The 19,834-nt window shown below is 38.9% G+C and overlaps 1 protein-coding gene across 6 annotated transcripts in view; it reads right to left on the bottom strand.

The window, feature by feature from the left end:
• The window catches only part of LOC308407120 (vitamin D3 receptor A), an 88,176-nt gene extending 69,767 nt beyond the window's left edge, over positions 1 to 18,409 (bottom strand). For all 6 annotated transcript variants that reach the window (XM_080898573.1, XM_080898574.1, XM_080898577.1 and 3 more), the window contains exons 1-2: positions 18,307 to 18,409; positions 17,202 to 17,342 (exon numbers count right to left, since the gene is read on the bottom strand). The gene's annotated coding sequence lies outside the window, so the exon portion shown is untranslated. The remainder of the gene's footprint in view (positions 1 to 17,201; positions 17,343 to 18,306) is intronic.
• Between the last annotated feature and the right edge of the window lie 1,425 nt (positions 18,410 to 19,834).

Here is a 19,834-nt window from a genome sequence, read left to right as displayed (position 1 = left end):
TGTAATATAAATCTACAGCGGAGATAGACACTGATGACTAACGTTTATGGCCTTCCTGCTTGCTTCAACAGCCTCTCTACTTAAGTAAAACATACGACATTCTCATTTTCCAACCTCCTAATATATAAACGTACCTGCATGCTGGGTTTTGGCATTGACTCTAATGTGAAAACCATATGAGACCCAAGGCTTAACATAACAGCTGCTGCAAACCACCACCACAGGGGAAAACTTAACTAATTTACCTACACACATTCAAACATTAATCATGACATTACCAACTACACAATGACTCACAATTGTGTGCTTTTCAACCTGTCAAATTGCAGTTTGTATCCACACATCATTTCACCCATTTAATGAGAGCTGTCATCTGAGAAGAGGTTGTAAGGACAGCGGTACAAATTGATTTTTCCCTAAACCACATTTTTGATTTGTAAAATACAGATGAGTGGTATAAGAGAAACAGATTTCATACACCTTAATAGAGCAGGGCGATATGGCCAAAAATATTTATCACGATATATATTTGAAAATTTGCGATAACGATATAACCGACGATATAATTGATGCGAGACAAAATACAACTCCACAACATTACTAGCGCAAAAAGACAACCTTCCATTTATTTTCACTTAAACAAGAAGCTGGTTTTTATGTACATTAAAGCTTTATAAAAATGTAACAGTGCAAATGCAAATTCCTTGCTGAAAGTTTAACCAAAAGGCATTTCCAGTATTTAGTATTTAGTATTTAGTATTTATACTAAATACTAAATACTGGAAATGCTGACATATCCTGAGCATAACCATGTATAATATCCACTGAAGTTAAAAAGAGGTGCTTTGCAACATTAAACTGCAGTGTGCAGTACGCATTTTTCGGACCATAAGGTGCACGGGATTATAAGGCACATTAAGTGAAACAAAGCAGTCAGATAAATCAAACTTTATTAAACTCATTCTTCTTGCTTCCTCCACTTCTGTACCATTGATTCATTAATGTTGAATTCTCTGGCAGCTGATCTATTCCCATGTTGTTGCAGTATATTAATGACTAACCTCGTATTGTGGATGGATTATCTCAGTTGTTCTCCTGACTGAAGTTTGGTCCGTTTACAGCATCCTGCCATGCGATTGCATTTGTCTCTAACCATGAAGAACCTTCACGTTAACTTTTATAAGTGGAAAAGTGTTAGTGTTCGTCCTCCAGCTTCACTGTTTATGTTATGCTAACATAGCTGTATCGCTAGCGGTCACGTAGCACATCATTATATACCAGCTAGCCCAACTTCAGTAACCCTACAAACGTCACTGCTGTTTAGTTTCCTGTCTTCATTTATGTTGGAAGTGATAGCAGAGCTGTACGTTTGATTTTTTTCAGAAATCTCTCAGTCAGAACATGCAATATCATGCTTAGGTAACTAGCGAAACTAGCGAGCTAACTTCCGCTAGCTTCCTGCTAACTTCTAACTCCGTTAAATGTAATAACTTTTGTTTTCATGGATGCCTGGAAGTTAAACTTTATAGTTACACCTGGTAAAGCAGCAATGCTGATCGTTTTATTAAAGATGAAAGAATTTAGACAGTTTTTAACTCTAAGTGATGCTGCAGTGTTGTTTGACCTGAAGCATACGGAGTTTAGGACCCAGATTACTCCCAGATTTAAGAGCATCTTAGTCCGACAAATATGACAATGACAACGGCCGCTTGCATGTTCTGCAAAAAAATGTGCTTTGTTGTGTATCTGACGGACAAACACCAAACCAGTTCCACATCACGGAAGTTGCACCATTTTTACAAACCAATTCTGGTTCATCTGTTTCACTCAACAATCGGCCATGTGCGTATGAAAACAAAGGCACTGCGCATGCGCGTTTTACTCCCATTCTATCGCGATATTTCATTTTCCTATCGTTGCCTAACATTATACCGGTATTACCGTGAACGGTATAATATGGCCCAGCCCTACACCTTAATTAAGATTTTTTCTTTTCTGCTGCATGTCTACTGTATTCCTTGTATGTTATGGCCCACACGCTTTGTTCTGTACTCAGTGGACGAGTTATAATAACATGTCTGGAATTTCATATGCTTCTGTTTTGCACCCTTCAATCATAACACTATAATTTGGTAGTATTTGTTACCTTGAATCTGTTTTCTGAAACATCTCTGGTCTAACTACTGCCTGGTGGCATACTCACTATCACAAAACTTGCCTCCATTGTCTGCCTCACTGTGGTGCAAATAATTTCCTTTCCAATTTCCTTTCTAAGGTGAATTAAAATACCTCACCTCCCGGCTGCCCCTGGCTCCCAGCCAGCCCAGAGGCCTCTGAGGCTGGAGGATGGGGGCGAAAGCCTCTACCTAACCCTCACTCTGTATCATTCATTTTCTCTCTCAGGATCTTTGTGAAATTTATGATCCATTAGGAAAAAGCAATAAAAATGAGTTAACACTGTCCAAACCTCTGTAACAGCATTTTATGTTTGCTGCTTAAGTACACTTTTTTCAAATAAAAAGAACATTTGTGAAATAAGTAATGATATAAATTTACTCTGTATGATACATCCCATCAGAAGTGTGCTAACCCATCCTGGTGATGCCCTACCAGAACTCTACTCTGTGTCTGCTTTAGGACTTGGTTTCATTCTGGTTTACAGCAAGTGGGACTCAGGACAGGCGACCTAACATTCCACTGTTTGGCCACAATAGTTAAAAAACACACTGGTTGTTTATGCTCCATGCTGAATAACACTGGAATCGCATAAAACTCAGAACTGTGCATAATTAAAGGGCTACTATAATTAAAGGTTGCTATTCTGTTCACCTAATATGGATGGAGAAAACTACAGCAAAATGCTAAAATAACACAATGTGTCACTGTTAAATACTACTGAACATACATTTTTTCCTTCTTCATTGTGACACCAACACGTCTTTACAATGTCCAGCCTCTATCATGCATGCCAATCAACCCACTGCTGCATCTGTTTGAAGAGAGACCGGGCCAGGGAAAACAATTCATGGCTTTCCTTTTGCTCTGTTTTTCACTGCTTCAATGTTGAGGTCTAGGCTCTGAGGAGGCCAGTCCATGACTGATAGTGTTTGGTTGTATGTTTTTCTATTCAGGCATGCTTTTCCTCCTGCATTGGCAGTGTGATTGGGATCACTGTCATGCTGAACACCACTGTTGTCAACCAAATTCCAGTTATTATTGCATGGTGGAGGAAAATCTGGCACGTTCCTGCGTTCATAACTCCATCAATTTTGAAATGCACCATGACACAGCCTCCACCATGTTTCACAGACGGCTGTGCAAACTCACTGCTGTACTCCATGGGATGTGTTAACACTGATTTTCAGTTCAGTTGTCTGTAATTTGGCATCTTTTTTTTTTTTTTGATTCAACTGAACTAATGTAATGGAAACAATTGGTGTGTTTTTGTTACAGGCTACTAAGAAGAATGACTAAAGATAAGACTGCATCTTTGCCAGGTTGTCCATTATGTGTAGACACAACACTGGTTTAACGTTCAGTGGTCAAGTGACTAAACACAAACACACACACACACACACACACACACACACACACACACACACACACACACACACACAAATTTCTTTGGAAGTGGTCAAATACAATTATTGTACAGCCCTTTATTTGCACAGCACTATAATTCCCTAATGTGATTTCTGCTGTTTTAATGTATTTTCTTCATTAGTTCATAATTTGTTTTTCCTCAACCAACAAAAAACTGTTTTTTGTCATTTGTTGAAAAATCTCTGAATCGTTTGATCACTTTTTACACAATGACTAAAAATATCCTTCCTTCCAGGCAATTGCTTTTCCGTTTTAGTGACCTTCCTGAAACTAGACCTCACACAGCTAATTTGTATAAATGACTTCCTGGTAGACGTGTGCACAAAGAGTGACCAAAATGGCCATCTGAAGTAGCTAGGTGCACCTGGCCACTGAGCAAAGTTGAAAACAAAAGGAACCATCTAGTGCAGTAAATATATTACATAACGGAAAATGGTGTAAGCTGACCAAAAGGACACAATAATGGCAATGTGAGAACACATTAAAATGCACACACACACACTCAGGAAGTGAATCTGCAAAACAGAGAGAAAGGAAAATCTGAGACTGAGAAAAACAGTGATGGGGAAGTAGCTGGAGGTGACAAAAAACTGGGAGAATTGTACATGGTGTGGAGAAAGTGTGGGGTTACTACACAAAATCAAAATCAAACAGGAGCATTTTCTTTGCGAAACACAAGCTCGGAATACACACAAACACACACACACAAACTTCGGCACAGCTGCCAGATCCAGGAATGTCGGATCTTGCAGACGCCCACAGCCGCCGACACTGAAATAAACGTCATCCACATAGATTCAGACAAAAGTATGTCACAAATAGGGATGGGTGCCATTACGGCACCAGTATCCGGTGCCATTACGGCACCAGTTCTGACATAAACGGTAGTAACTAGACCGAAAAGCAGCTTTTTTTTCCCTGAGATGTCATACACTTTGGGTTCTAGCCATTTTACTTTTCCAAGGATAGTAGGCGGGCCCAAGTACATACGCTCTTTTAGAGCAGAGCTACAGATTAAAAATGCCCAAGCCGAAGCGGTCAAATTCTGGCTGTACTTCACAGCAAAAGATGCAAACTCAGCAGCCTGCAACAAGTGCTTTAAGGTGATACTGTGCAAAGGAGGTGACACCTCAAATCTGATGAAACACCTGGCGACGTATAGCATTGTGTTAAAAGCCGATAGCTAGGGCTGCTCGATTATGGCAAAAATGATAATCACGATTATTTTCACTGAAATTGAGATCGCGATTATTTGACGATATTTATTTAACCCTTTAAGACCTACTATAGAACCAAGTCCGCCAGAGCTTATATTATTTTTTTACATGTTGTAGTGCCATTTGTGGGAGCATTTCAAGTTGCTATACAACTGTTATAGCCCATATTTTAATAATATGTATGCATTAAGTCCATAGTAACTACATTAATTGCAAAAAAGTGCAATAAACTACAAAAAAATTGAAAATTGTTTTTGTTTTTTAACATATATTTCTACTTGGAGAAATTTAAGAGGTTTATCCCTCAAAACTTTAAATACAAAAAAGTTTATTTTGAGTGTCTTCATAGTTTTATTTTGGAGATACAGCAATTTTTATATACTGCAGGAAAAACAAAAACAATCCTATGATGCAAATTTGCAAAGAAAACAGCAGGTGCATCAAAATAAACTATTTCCAACAGTGCAATTCGAGTTCTAAGCATCCCAGAAACTATTCAGAAAAGTCAAGCATGACCAGTATAGGCTTTAAAGGCCTACAAGTAAAAAAAACAAACTACATTTTCCGCGAAAATGACATCACTTCCGGTTTCGGGCAGGAAATGGCGGACATGTGATAGTTAGCGGTGACGTCTGTTTCAATGTGCGAAGTGTTACGAACAGCTGATCGGATCGGCAAAGCGTGTTTCTGGAATATTATGTTTTTGTTCCTGCAAGCGCTTTTTATGCAATTTATGTGGAAGGAAACCGTGACCGAGGACAAGCTGATGGCATAAGATGTAAGTTTCATATGCAAAACAAATTATTGCGCTAGCTTACAAGGTTCAGGTTCTACAGGGATTTAAAAATAGTTACACAAAACGGAGCGTGCTGCTCTGACCGGATTTAAAGGGTTAACAATAACAATGTATTGAATAATGACTTTAAAAAATAATATAAAAGTGTGCAACACCACTGAAGTTTTTTTTACCTCTCTTTTCAACCAACGGCAGTCACTCTCCTCTCCAAATAACTTCTGCTTAGCTTTCCGAGCTTCCCTCGGGTCCTCTTAATCAGCGGTCTCCAACCTTTTTTGCGCCACGGACCGGTTTATGCCCGACAATATTTTCACGGACCGGCCTTTAAGGTGTCGCGGATAAATGAGGGAGGGGCTAATAATCGGCTCAGTCATTTTTAATGATCGTTGAAAGCCCAGATCGTAATCGTGATTAAAATTCGATTCGAAGTTAGCAACATCCCCCAAAAACCCGAAGAGGAGAGTCCTGGCCCGTAGCCCTGCCAGTGTAGTAGAAATGATGACGGATGATGATGGCAGCAGCACCTGTTCTTCTCTGGGTGAGTAGCTTAATGTTGTTCGTGTGTAAGCTAACCACGTTATTAAATTAATACATGTAAGGTGAACTCGCAAACACCGTTGTAGTTACATGCGGCTGTCTTCTTGTTTGATGGCAGGTACTCCCTTCACCCTGGCCAAAAAGGCTAAAATGACCAAAGAAAAAGTGGAAAACAGTTAAACTTGTTAAAATTGTTATCTTTTTACAAAAAAACAGCTGAACATGAGAGGTTTTTGGACCAATTTTGTGTTCTCCATTCTTTAAGCACCAGTTCGAGCACCGTTTAAGCACCGGCACCGTTTCAAAAGTACCGGTTTTGGTACTGGTATCCTAACCTAAACGATACCCATCCCTAGTCACAAACACACACAAGCACAGGAAACATCATGAACGGGCAGACACCAAAATATAGTCATCCATCAACCCAAATCTTGCTAAATGCTCAGAATGTGCAAAAGATAAAAATAAAATAAATAAATAAATAAATGTATGGGACACAAACCATATGCACTAACTAATTTTGAAAAAGCAGGAAAAGGGTGGTAGTTTTGACACCAGTAGCTGACAAGCTTTAGTTATCTGTCAGCATGCGTAGCAAAGAGACAAATAAGTAGACAGAATCAGCAGACTGCTCGATTTAGGGTTTTCTACTTCATAAAAAATATTACTGTTAGCATAGTGCAAATATGAACATAATTGTAGCCTTCCCTCAGATTTCTATTTCCTAGAGTAGAAATTTTCTCTCTTTGGCTTTAAATGTAAACCCTTACCACTCCTGATCTTGCCAAACATCATAACAGTGCCATCATTTCAGACATGTGTGGGATAATTCAGTAATAGCAGGGTATGAGGTACAAAGCAGAAAATAAAACAATAGTGAAAGAAACTGATATATAAGATATGTGCATTATTAAATTCTTTGTGGTGCTTTTTGCATTTTGTTTTTTTACATTTTTAAAATGCGCAGTTACAGCTGCAAGAAATAAGTAATGACACTTTATTTCCTTGTAATTTGACTTGAGTCACAAAACTGCCACCAAACAACACACACCAGTAAGCCTGTCTACAAAGACAGCATTTTAGGCAGTTTTATAATTACTGGCGCTATTGGCTTTGCTTCATGAGAACAGCCTTGGTGGCCTGAGCCATCTTTTACTTCTTCACACACCTCCTGCTGTTTGCTGCCGACTAACCCCGTCTACACTTCTATGGCTGTGTTTTCTATCCAACTTTGTTACCCAGCCCAAAGAGCATAATGGGTAAACAAAAACAACAAAATATTCCAGTAACTTCAAAAAAAATTATAATACCACAAAACTAGGGACAAAAAAGGGATTTTAAGATTCATTTATATGTTTGAAACAGTAAGACCTTGTCAACTGAAAATGTACTATATTCAGAGAATACTTGGTTAAAATAGAGCACACTTATTTAAATAACAAAGGCAAGTGTAATAAAAGCAGCATCTAAGTGGCTACACACACACATCTCAGTTTCTTTTATAGAGTTCAAGTTGCATCATTTTCTAAAATAAATCATTTGGTGATGGCAGAATACAGTATACATATGTTAGAGAAAGAGGCTGGCAAGAGTGTCTGCGCAGCAGTCTACTGTACTCTCTGGAGAGCATACTACAAGCATCTATCAGTGTAGCACTAAAACAAATGTGACCCAAGCAAACTCCAGCTACTGGCAGAAGCAAACAGAGCTTTAAACGGTACAAGATGCAAAAAAAAGTGATGGAAAATAGCAACAGGACAGAGAGAAACTGGGGCAGAGAAAAACAAAAAATTGTAAAACGCTGGCAAAAGAAGAAACAACAAAAAAACAATGACAGAAGAAAAGGCAGAGACTGCATGATGTAGTGTGACAGAGCACATTTAAAGACATATTAAGATTTTACTGCTAACAGGAATCTGACTTAAGGACAACTTTGTAAACAAACCGAAACGCGCGCACGCACACACACACACACACACACACACACACACACACACACACACACACACACACACACACACACACACACACACACACACACACACAAAGAAAGAAAAAAAAACAGGGAAAGCTGCTTTGAATTAAACCCATCCTGTAAGCATTTGCTAGTGGAGAAGTATGCAAATAAAAATCTCTTACCACCTGTGGAACTAATTAACATAACACCACCATAGGAAAAACTCCTTTTCGAGATCCATTCTTAATCTGTTTGTTTCTCCCATTTAATTCAAAATAAATATTATTATATTATATTATATTATATTATATTATATTATATTATATTATATTATATTATATTATATTATATTATAAGTATTAATGTAAGCCACAGTTTATATTGTCTGATTATTCAAGACAAAGTTCTAACTATAAAGTTTATTCTTTGATGGGAAAAAAAACTGTTTTCCTGACACCTTAAAAAAATATCAATTTTATTAATGATTTTGACAACACTTTAGAAGGACAGAGTTTCAGAGCTGGAGCTCAGTGGAGAGTTAACCCTCTCAAGGCAGGCGTTGCCGATTTGCAACAGTTAAAAACTAACAACCTGATTACCCCACATACATATTTTATGAGTTTTTTTTTACTCATAAGTACCACTGCAGGACTTGGTTGTGCATTAGCAACAAAAAGTTTAATTTGAGCCTGAGAGGGTTAAGAGGCTCCAGCCATCACCATAACAATGTGAGCTCTTTGAGCAATAATGTGGACGAGCTTAGTGATGTGACTGAGACCCAGAGAGCTTACAGAGTGTACTCCAATGTGTTTCATGGAGGAGTTGCTACACTAACACTTCCTAAACGACAGTGTGACCGTACCTGGCTTCAGGATTTTTCGGATGGACAGAAACATTAATCTGTGCAGTAAGAAGAAAAATGTGGGAAGAAACGCTATTTGTCTAAATCAATACAACATTTGGATTCCTCTATCATCTGATGCAGAGGTCATCCTACTAACTGTGGTGAATAATTATGGACATTAAATGGATACATCTGTAACAACATTCTCAATTCAGCTGCCATAAAAACAGATCAGAGAAAACTTATTTTACTGTTTTATATTTAGGTTGAAATGTATTGATCTCATAGCTTTTACTTTTTTAGCTTTTTAAAAAAAAAAGAACTTATTGTAAACATTGACATCAATCATCACAGAATTTCACAAGCTGCTATTTCAAACTATTTTAGAAACTCTTGAACAATTTGGAATGGCAAAGAAACAAACAGAAAATACGCGTAAAAACAAAATCCAACTATAAAGAGTCTTAACTGACTATTGCAGGCCATAATATAATACTCTGAATAAGAGAAAATAATAGTGAGAGAGTGTGTGCTTCCCTGTGACTGTGTGTAAAAACACAGAATAAAAGTGCTCTGCCTCTGAGCCAAGATATGCTTTGTCTTTGCTTTTTCTGCTGGCATCTGCCTGTTGTTTTAAATTTACACTGGATCCAAAGTGATTATGGTAAATGGTAAATGGCCTGTATTTGTATAGCGCTTATGTACACGTGTCAAAAAATCTGCACGAAAGCAGAAGTAGTGAGAAGAAGGACATAATTACACCAGTAGTAATGACCACCATAGAACCTGTGTGCACATATACAGTGGATTGCTTGGTCATCCACTGCCCTTCTGGATGACAAATTATTGGACAAACAGGGTGAGATGGGCGGAGTCTTCTGTAAGGGGCCCGTTAAGCAACAGCCAATCGTCTTCAGTGGGCTTGTCTCTCTGTCTCTGTGCTAAGGTAGCATAAGGAAAGTGGAAATAAGAATGGGGGGAAAAAAGAGCTCAGAAGAAGGGTTAGCAGCTCAGTGAAAGCCCCTTACAGTGGGCCTCCGTAGACAGACACAGTAGGACAGACAGAAGCCTGAATCTCATTTCAGAGTTTCATCCTCCAACATTTCTCTGCAACAGTCAGAAATTCTACGATCCTTTTAAAATGAAATATTGACATGATGAAAATGATATGATGTTACCCATTTGAGGGACAGCTGAAGCCAAAATAACATTACACTAATCGATGACCAGTCCTTACTCCAAATTTGCTGCCAACTACACATAGCTGCTTTCATTTTAATTCAAATTACAAAAAAATTACAAAAACTTTTTTTGTCCAACTCAAAACACTCTGCACTGAAGGCTTGGTGTTGAGAGCTGTCCGTCACTCTCCCTGTGTCTTCTGTTAAATAACAGTCCAGTTCGCCATATTCTCATGCACTCTCTGAAACACATGTGCTCCTGGGTTTAATGAGTGACTACAGTAATGAGCCAGTCGTGCTTTTAGTGTGGCTGTAAAACACATCCAAGTGAAGTCTCACATCACTCTAATTAAAAAGCCCAAAGTTTAAATCAATGGAAAGTGTGTCTAATCTTCCACAGAGGTGGCAGCGATGGTAACAAAAAGCTTTTCTGCTGCTTTAAGAAATATCTTTTGCATTTTAAGTTTGGCTGCCTGACTTTAATTAAAATGAATCAAAGACACTTAATGATTTGTGCAATTCAGGATAAACAGTCACAATTTGATTCCTTCTTTTAAAGAGTGTGTATCTTGTCCTCCAGCATGAGCTGTAGAAATAAACTGTGACTGGCTTATTTTTGCCAGCCTGTGGACAAGGTTTTCATTGCATAGACTGAATCTATGGCTGATGGACTGCTTTTCTGCCAGCTTCAATACCATCTGTACATATATCACTCTCATCAACATTCAAAGCACAAAATGTGACGCAGAACCTCTAAAAGTCTGTTCCATGCTCGGGGGTGGGCAGGAAAACAGAAACGTGTGGATTAATTCTGTAATATCCTACAGCAGTACAATGTCTGACATAACACACTCAAGTAATTCAGTTCCATCACTCCTTACTCACCTGTTGCTTATAAAACATTTGTCTCTTTTTATATTTACAGGTATAAAGAATTATATGTTGCAATAAGTATATGCTTCTTGTATCGGGTGTTTGCTACTTATTATTTTAGACCTTGGCACCTTTTTAATCACCTGAACACCAATCTACCTCTGCAAAGACAGAATAGTGATTTTAGTTTCCTGTTGTCCTCTGGGCACATTAAACTGTGCAGGCCATGCTAAAACAAATGCAAGCCCGTGTTTTATTTTAAATCAGTCTAACAGGTAAGTGGATGATGCTGTACGTTAAATTGACTGATCTTAGATCTTTACCTGAAGACGTAATTTCATCACCGCAGCAAATTTTCCAACTATTCATCAAAGGTACGGCCACTTTCAATTTAATTGAAATTGATCTGGTTGAAGGAAAATGTCCAAGACCAAGAATCGGTAATAAATGTTTTGTTTAAAGCCAGAGTGCACAAACACTAACACAATCATATATTACACAGAGATTGTGTTAGATTTGCCATTGTCTATCATTTTGATGCACAATGTGATAAAAAAAAAATAGCACAGATTTAATAGCATTACAATTTATTTTAAATGACAATAGCAAAAATATAAAAAGTGCATGCATTCATGAACTCACTACTACCACACTTCACACCTCATAAGGAAGCGTGATAGCATGGTTAACATTTCTTCCAAGGAAGCAAACAGATGTCACCAATTGAATATGGACTCTCAGATGGTGCAAGTACCAGAGCTTGTTATCAGTTTTCATTATTATTTTTTTATAAAAAAAAAAAAGCAAAAATTAATCAAAACTGACATTCAGATCCTACTCTGCCCCATATCTTTTTAAAAAACTGACTGGTTGTTTTTTTTTTTTTCTATTAATGCTTGGCCAAACATGGAAGCATCATTGAGTCGACTTTGCAACCCGAGCAGCTCGTACAAAAAAAAAAATTTAAAAATCTTATGCCTGCCGTGATGGACACATTTTGACAAAGATGACACCAAACAAAAAACAAAGTCAAAAACGAAACAGCTTCAGAAAACAAAGTCAACACCACCAGTCTGTTTCAATACTTGAAGCACAATCATATTGCAAAATATCTTATGGGCAGGGATAGCTCAGTAGGTAGCGTGGTCACCCCATGATCGGAAGGTCGAGGTGTTCGAATCCACTGAACGGCTACTCTGAGGTACCCCTGAGCAAGGTACCGTCCCTACACACTGCTCCCCAGGAGCTAGATTGGTGGCTGCCCACTGCTTCACTGAGTGAATGGGTTAAATGCAGAGAGGAATTTCCCCACGGGGATCAATAAAGTATGCATTATTATTATTATAAAAACCCCACCTTGACAGATAGATAACACAAAGTAGCAACACATTTATAGTACAAATTTGCAAATGTTGTCAGTGAACAATCATTCAGTCAATTCAAGCCAAAATGTAATTGGGATTTTAATTTAGCCCTAGCAAGCTCTAACTTCAACTCATTCTGTCCTGTTATTATTATTATCATTAGTAGTAGTAGTATTTCATTTAACAGTAGCTCCACCACCAGAATTTTAATCTGTCGCTATGGCAGCGTGCAGTCAAATTTTTCTGTTAAATGGATAACAATATTCGGTTACTGTGACCTCTGACGAAAAACCCTCACCCAATATTCAACCATCCCTGCAATCTTGAAAACTACATCAAATTAAAATGGCTCCTGACAAAACATTTTAAAATCCCTGAGAAAAGAATTTCCAGCAAGAGCACAGAGGAACTGTTTGTCTCTTGACTGGAGATCTATTATCCAAAAAGCTTTTTATTTCCAGTGGTGCAAGCATTTTTGCCTTGTGGAAATTGAACCTCTAACCCCATTAGTGTTATGCAAAGTTGCACTTGACCACAACATAGTGCACAAACCCTGTGATCTACGCCACTGTTTACCAACATTCAGTGTGGGACCCAGAGAAGTTGCAGCTCTGTGAGCGCTACTTGCATGGTAGCCTGTGACCTTAGGCTGTGAGGTCAGCTGCTATTGACGTTTATCTCGCCAAATCCCTTAGGGCTTCAAACAAGACCTAATCAGACTAACCACAACACCAGAACCTCCCCTGCATTTATGTTGTAGCTACACAATTACCTCTCATAAGGAATCTATTAGCCCCTGTTGAGCATGTTCGCATTAAAAAGGGAGGTGGAGAGGAGATGTGGCTATGGGAATAAAGGAAAATCTATTACATGTGAACACCACGAAGCAGAAAAATATCTGTTTTCCTCAACTGAATTTCTGATTTATCATTCATAGCAGAAATCCAACAGCTGGCAGGCTTAAAATTTTGAAACTACAAAACACCTGGTGTCTTTTAGTCCTTTCCCTTGGGGGAAAACCTTCGCCACACAGGGAGTGATGTGTTTGTTTTTTAAAAAACAAACAACAAAAAATTGAGGAGATAGTGGTTGGTATGATCACCAGAGCAGCAGAAGAAAAAAGAGAAAAGATATTGTATTGAGTTTTTTAACTGAACAGAAAAAGGTCAGAGAGAAAACACTGAAAGCATTAACAACAATATATGGACAAATTAAAACACAAGAATGAGAACACTGCTACTGTCAGTATACTTTAAAGTTGTGTCCACATACCTTTGACGGTATTATAAATACTACCTAATAATAGCCTGATTCATTCATGTGTGGTAAAGGCCAGCAAGTGCTTATCTCTCTAAGCCCAAAGACAACACCCCATCCTGATCTGATGATGGTGGTTGAGCTAATCGGTACTGCTATTGGCTAAAATGAAGGACATGATATTTCGATCTGCTCTGCATTGTCCCCTTTTTTCTGATGATGTTGCACTGTTGCTCTCCTGTATGGTAGCAAGCTCTTCAGCATGAATTTTGCTGCACATGCAAGTGCGTAAACAAGGAAAACTATTTTTTTGCGACCATGACTGACTCAAGCTGTAACGCTCTGAGAAGCAAGAAGATTAAAAAGAAGAACCTCGTCTCTGTATCTCTACTAGGATTGTGCCGATGGATGATGTCGATATCCATCAGCACCAGGGATCGGCAACTGTCAAACCAGTGGTGATAGTTTGCTATAGTTTTATGCTTTTCCACTTACAAAATACTTGAATCACAGTAATGTTTTTCACACCAGTTGATATTGATATATATCATCATATAAATCAAATCACTATTTCTGTCAAGCTTAAAGATTCCTTTTTACTCCTTAGATATGAGGTTAATTTAATTTATTTTTGTCAGAATTTGAACATGATAAATATACTGCAAGACATTTACAACTGTAGGTGTATATATAATAAACTAAACTCTTAATTCCGACCAGTCAAAGGCTTCAAATGTTGCAGAAGCATACAAACAAAACGGGAAACTAACTCCTTTGGTCAATTCCAAACAAATAACAAGAACATGATATGAATGCAAAATAAATCTCAAGAGACTACTCTGTATTATTTCCCTTATGGTCCAGGGTAAGCAAGCAATCAGCAAATTTAATGGATACTTTAAAAAATGTACAGGAAGTGCATCACTGTCTCAGTGACATAGACAGTGAGGCTCATTTATGGATGTACAACTTAACCACAAATCCAATCTGGCAGCAAACTAGAAGAAGACACAGCTATTCAACTGTCTCTCTATGCCTCAGCTGTGAAAATGCCCTCTGAAAGAAATGACTTGGGCCAGGGAGTTGGCAAAGAGTGTCAATTACTTTAATCAGCCACTTAAATTCTACATGTGCTTACTGGCACCATGTCTTTTCAGTATAGTAGTCTGCTGCATTTGCGAAATCACTGTCTCTTTGTGTTATCATTTATTATTTTATCACCAAGCCCTACTTGCAACCCAGATGCCACATGACTGCAGTTTGTGCAGAGCCTATTGTCCAACCCTAATCACTTATTTTAAAAGCTAGAGTGTCCAGGTTAAATGTAAGATTAATTAGTACAATTAAGGACATAGTCATTTTATTCAACAAGCTTTATCACTATTTGGATCAAGCAGCTTTAGAAAAATAACACTATTGCTTCTGCAGGTGTTTTAATCAATAAGGAGATGAACAGAAGTATTCAGTTGAACTCACACCAGCAAATAGCCAATTCTCCAAATCAGACCCAAAAGTTTTTGTGTGCAGCGTGCCAAATAAAAAAAAAACACAAAAAAAAAAAACCTTAAACAATCAACAAGTGTTATTGAAAAATGCTGACAACCAGGGTATGGGGTTACCATCTAATACATACCCTGATCTTAAAAACTGATTTTTATAGGACTGATTTCAACCAGGGGATTTGGTTTTATTTAGATTTTATAATGAGCCTTCCCTCTAAAATTTTACATTTTTAAAGTGATTGATTTTCTATCCCCATCAGAGCAATGACTCTGCTTATCTTATCTTCAATGTTTTTACCCAAGATCACTTTCAACATGTAAGAAAAGTGGTTGTGCCCGCATTGCCACGAGACTTTAGTACACAAATCACAGATGACTTGACCGGCATAAAGTTAGACAAAAAAATGTAACACGCACTAACAAGTACGTGTGCATGTGCACATGTATGTACATGTGCATTTCATATTCCTGGGAATTTCAAAACAGCACTCTCCACCTTGAAGACTCTATGCATCTGTTATCATTTTACAAGTTGCCTGTAACTCTGCGAGTACAAACCTCTCAAGCACAATGTGCCCCACTAAGCACCTCATTACAGAAGAAAGGTTCTGTGTATCCCGCTAAGGTAATAGATGGGAGGTAGGATCCTTTAAATGAAATAAATAACACTGCAAAGTGGCAGAAATTACGGTTTCTGCTTCTATTCAAATTCATCTCAACTTCTAGCTTCTCCCATACTCATAGAAGTGTAATAAAGTGAACACTGATCAAGTGCATGATGAATCTTTGCTAAACCCTGTGATAAGTGTACCATCTCACCCTATGTGAGTCGATAGAGGTATATGGTATAGGTTGCACCCTGCAACCTTAAATTTGATAAGGTGTTAAGAAAATAGATAGATGAATCGTTCCTGGCAATATGAGCGTAAGCAGCCAAGAAATCATGTCATTGCACAGGCTAGCATTGTGTTTTTCCTCGGGACAAAGGAGACCAACAAGCAGGTAAGATCAGAAGAGCTAGGCAAAAAAAAAACCAAAAAACAGATGTACAAATAATGCAACAAAACCATAATATGACAAATTACCAGCTCATTTTCTTCATTTTAGCATTAACTTTCTGATGCCCTGGTTGCCTTGGCATGAAAAGACGTACAGAGACTTTAGCACTAAAAATAAAGCAAAACAGCTATATAAACAAATAATAATTAAGTCAAGGAAACCACTCTCTGCGCAGGTGGAAACATCCCAAGAAATATGTCCTGCTCTTCCAGTGAGTTAAACATTTACCTCTTCTTATTTAAAGCAAGCCTAACAGTGTGTTATTAAATTGAAACACATAAGAAACACAAATGATATGATGGGCACTAAGGACTGAGAATGAAAGACGCACAGGTTTCAGGATAGTTAAAGTTTACTTTGTGAAAAACAAACACTGAAATTAATCACTAGATGGTGTAGCTTTGACCTTTTAGTGGCTCGTATCTGCTAATGCATATTTAAGACATAAAATAGAATGGGACAGCAGACTCAGACAACATGTCACCTTACTGAAGTCTATGCATGTCTACTCTGCTCCCCTTGGCTCCATGCTAATCTGTCCCTTTGTCTTTTCCCTGCAGTCTCCTCAGCACCAGAGGCGGACAACCTCTGAGAAGGAAAGTATGCAACCCCGTAAATTATTGATGTGTCTAAAGCCACATCAATAATCCGCCTGCTGTTTTGCACGCCAGGCTAACACATGTTCATTTTAATGCAGTGTAATAAAGGATAGGGATTTGCGCATTGGCCCTGCTGCTGGGCTGCAGGGGAGGCGAACATACACATGTAGAATGTGGAGTAACAATAACACAACACACAAAACGACACCGGGATGAGGCGAGTGGAGAAGCGGCAGAGCTTCACAAATATCCCGAACACGGCACAGCGAGCAAACAAAGCGAAAAGCTTTTTTTTTTTTTTTAAATATACAGATTTCATTTTGTTTGCTCGTGTTTAACTGATAAGAATCGCCACGCACGCTAAGCGAAGCTGTGATGCACCACAAAACCAAGCCAGTGAGTTCCGTCTTACCTGATGTTGCATATCAACCTTCACTTTTGTACAGTAGCAGAGAGGTGCCCAGATGTTGCAGCCAGGTCACTAACTAGTGGAGCTAAAGGTGAACAATTTCCCCCCGCGTTGAAAAACGTTGCCCTCTGTATAAAACAAAAACTGTAAACAGAGAAAGAAAGAAAAAAAAGACAAGTGAATTAAGCAGGACTGTCTAACGGTCAGTCGGAGAGGTGGGAGTTGGGTAACATTACCGCTGACGTGCCGTTATTTCGTGCATGGAAACACTGTAGCGCCAAACGTCATTCTATAAATCTGGCGATTTTAACGACCTGACGTGCTCGAGGTAAACACATCCAGAGGAAGGGGCTTTGGACTTTTTTCCACAGTCATTTCACGGGCTCGTGTGTGAGGAGCAGTAGTTACACATGATGCAACACTTCATTCAAACTAAACTTTGCAACACGTCCACGCCGCTTTGCCATTAAACGCTGTTTTGTTTGCCCGAATAGGACTTGGAGCGTACAACCAAGTGCTTACGTGTAGCCAGAAAATCTAGCAAACTGAGCATTTGCGATACCACCGGAGGTTACATGGCGTGTAAATGTGTCGGTACATATTCAACTGACACATAATTAAAAAGACTCTTTTTTTGCCCCTTTCCTTTTCCCTCACACACAAGCGGGCTGAGCCTGATCGAGGACCGGACTCGGGGTAGTAAAAGAAAAAGAAGAAAAACAGCGGTACCAGCGGTCACACACCGCCAAAGTGTCCTTTAATTTTCACACGCCACGCTTATTACTGAATTGTTGTGTTACAGTAGCGGGACGGCTGTGAAAATGGCCTCTCTACAATGGCATTACACCTAGCCTCACTGGACGCATTGTTTGTGTCAGCTGCATGTCAAAATAATGCAGACCGCTAGAGAGCAATGACAACAGCTAACGTTAACGGCAGCACCACTTTGCTGGCCTGAAAAGCGCGTGTACCACTCGGCTTGAAAAGCAGTTTTAAGCTAAACGAAACGAGAGGGGGTAAATGGCCTAAGTATAATGCTACAAAAGTGTTATAACACGTCAGAGAGCGAGGCACGCCCAAAGGTACGGGAAAGTCTAAAATAACTTACATTAGTCCACGCGAAAAGCAACGTAGGCAGACGCTCCGTTAGTCCAGTTTTTTTTTCAGATCTGTATCAACATAGATGGACAGCACTTCTCCGTAGTCCCGCCCCACATGGTTTAGCAGTCGGGCATATCTGTACATATATAATCCCCCTCCCAGATGTCCAATCACAACTCTCCACTCTGGAATAGTGTCTTTTCCAATTGGTCGAGAAGCTTTTCAGTCTCGTGCTGAGTTTCCAGCTGTCTCCGTACCATATAGGGGTGTGTCGTGACGTAGCTGACGGTCCGATAGATAGTAAACAATTGCAGAAATAAACCTTAAGAATATAAACTGAAATAAGGGGTAAAGTCGAAAAAAGTAAGGGCAGCTTTTAAAGTTCAGGGCGTTTAGCTGTATGAATCTATAAAGATGTATACTAAATATACTACACGTGTTTTGACCAATTCACGGGTGTGTGTATGTGTGGGTGGGTGGAGGGATCTGTTTTAATACCGTTGCATTTGAAGCTTAAATGTGTCCGCATTTCTCATCATGAATCATATATGGTTCACCTATACATAATATATGAAAGTTCCAGCTTCTTCTAACCTTTGTGCTCCCTCTGTACTGGAAACTGGTGGTAGCTGATAGTATACCCATGATGACGGGATAACGGCTTAGCCTAGAAAACATTTTGACCGACTCGCCTATTGGTATGTGTCCATAATTTACCGTATATTGGGACACACGCCAAAGCTAATTTGTTTACTGGGTGAAAGAATTCTGTGGGAATGATAGGGCCCTGTGGTGCTATTCTGTGTCACCCCTGGGCGGTTACTGTAGCACATCAATCACCACATCGCCCACTCTGTAATTAGAACTGATTCTCTTCTTTTAGCTATCTCTTGTCATTTCCCTGGATGGCTCAGGGTATCACTCTGTATGACTTGGTTTATGTTACTTATTTATTTATTTGTTTATTTATTGCTTGATCTCATTGCTTTATGAAAATCCCATGAGCTGGATTTCAAACCTTCCAACCTATGCAAAGCTGGCACTGACAACAAGCCAGTTACATAAATCCATAAGTTTCTGTACATGTGGGACTGAAAGCACTGATACCATGTGAGCATATTGATGGCTTGAACTTTTCTGTAGAAGTAGGAATTTTTTAGCATTTGGCATAAGGAAACTTGTTGTGCTTTGTTTTTGCAGCAGACCATGCTAACTTTCTCTGCTCTATGCCCCTGCAATTGCTGATAGACCTCCTGTCTTAATACACCTACATGCTTTGCGTGTTCTTAGATGCACTGTAACATTGAGATATTTCTCTACAGAAGTAGCCACTGTGGTATCTCGATGCATTTACATGTCTTTGCGTCACAGTGTGATATGCATGCGAGCCTAAGCCACTTCTGCATCCTGTACACTATAGACCCATGCTGCAACTTACTGAAACATTTTCCACAAGTGTCATTTATCAGTATGTTGTCACCATTAATGCTTGATGACACACAGGTTGAGGCTGTGCAGGTCAGTCTAGCTGCCGG

This window comes from Rhamphochromis sp. 'chilingali', assembly GCF_963969265.1.
Source record: "Rhamphochromis sp. 'chilingali' genome assembly, chromosome: 12".
In the NCBI taxonomy this organism is placed as follows: domain Eukaryota; kingdom Metazoa; phylum Chordata; class Actinopteri; order Cichliformes; family Cichlidae; genus Rhamphochromis; species Rhamphochromis sp. 'chilingali'.
The sequence above is the reverse complement of the archived record's forward strand: the minus strand, read 5'-3'. Positions and strand labels throughout refer to the sequence as shown.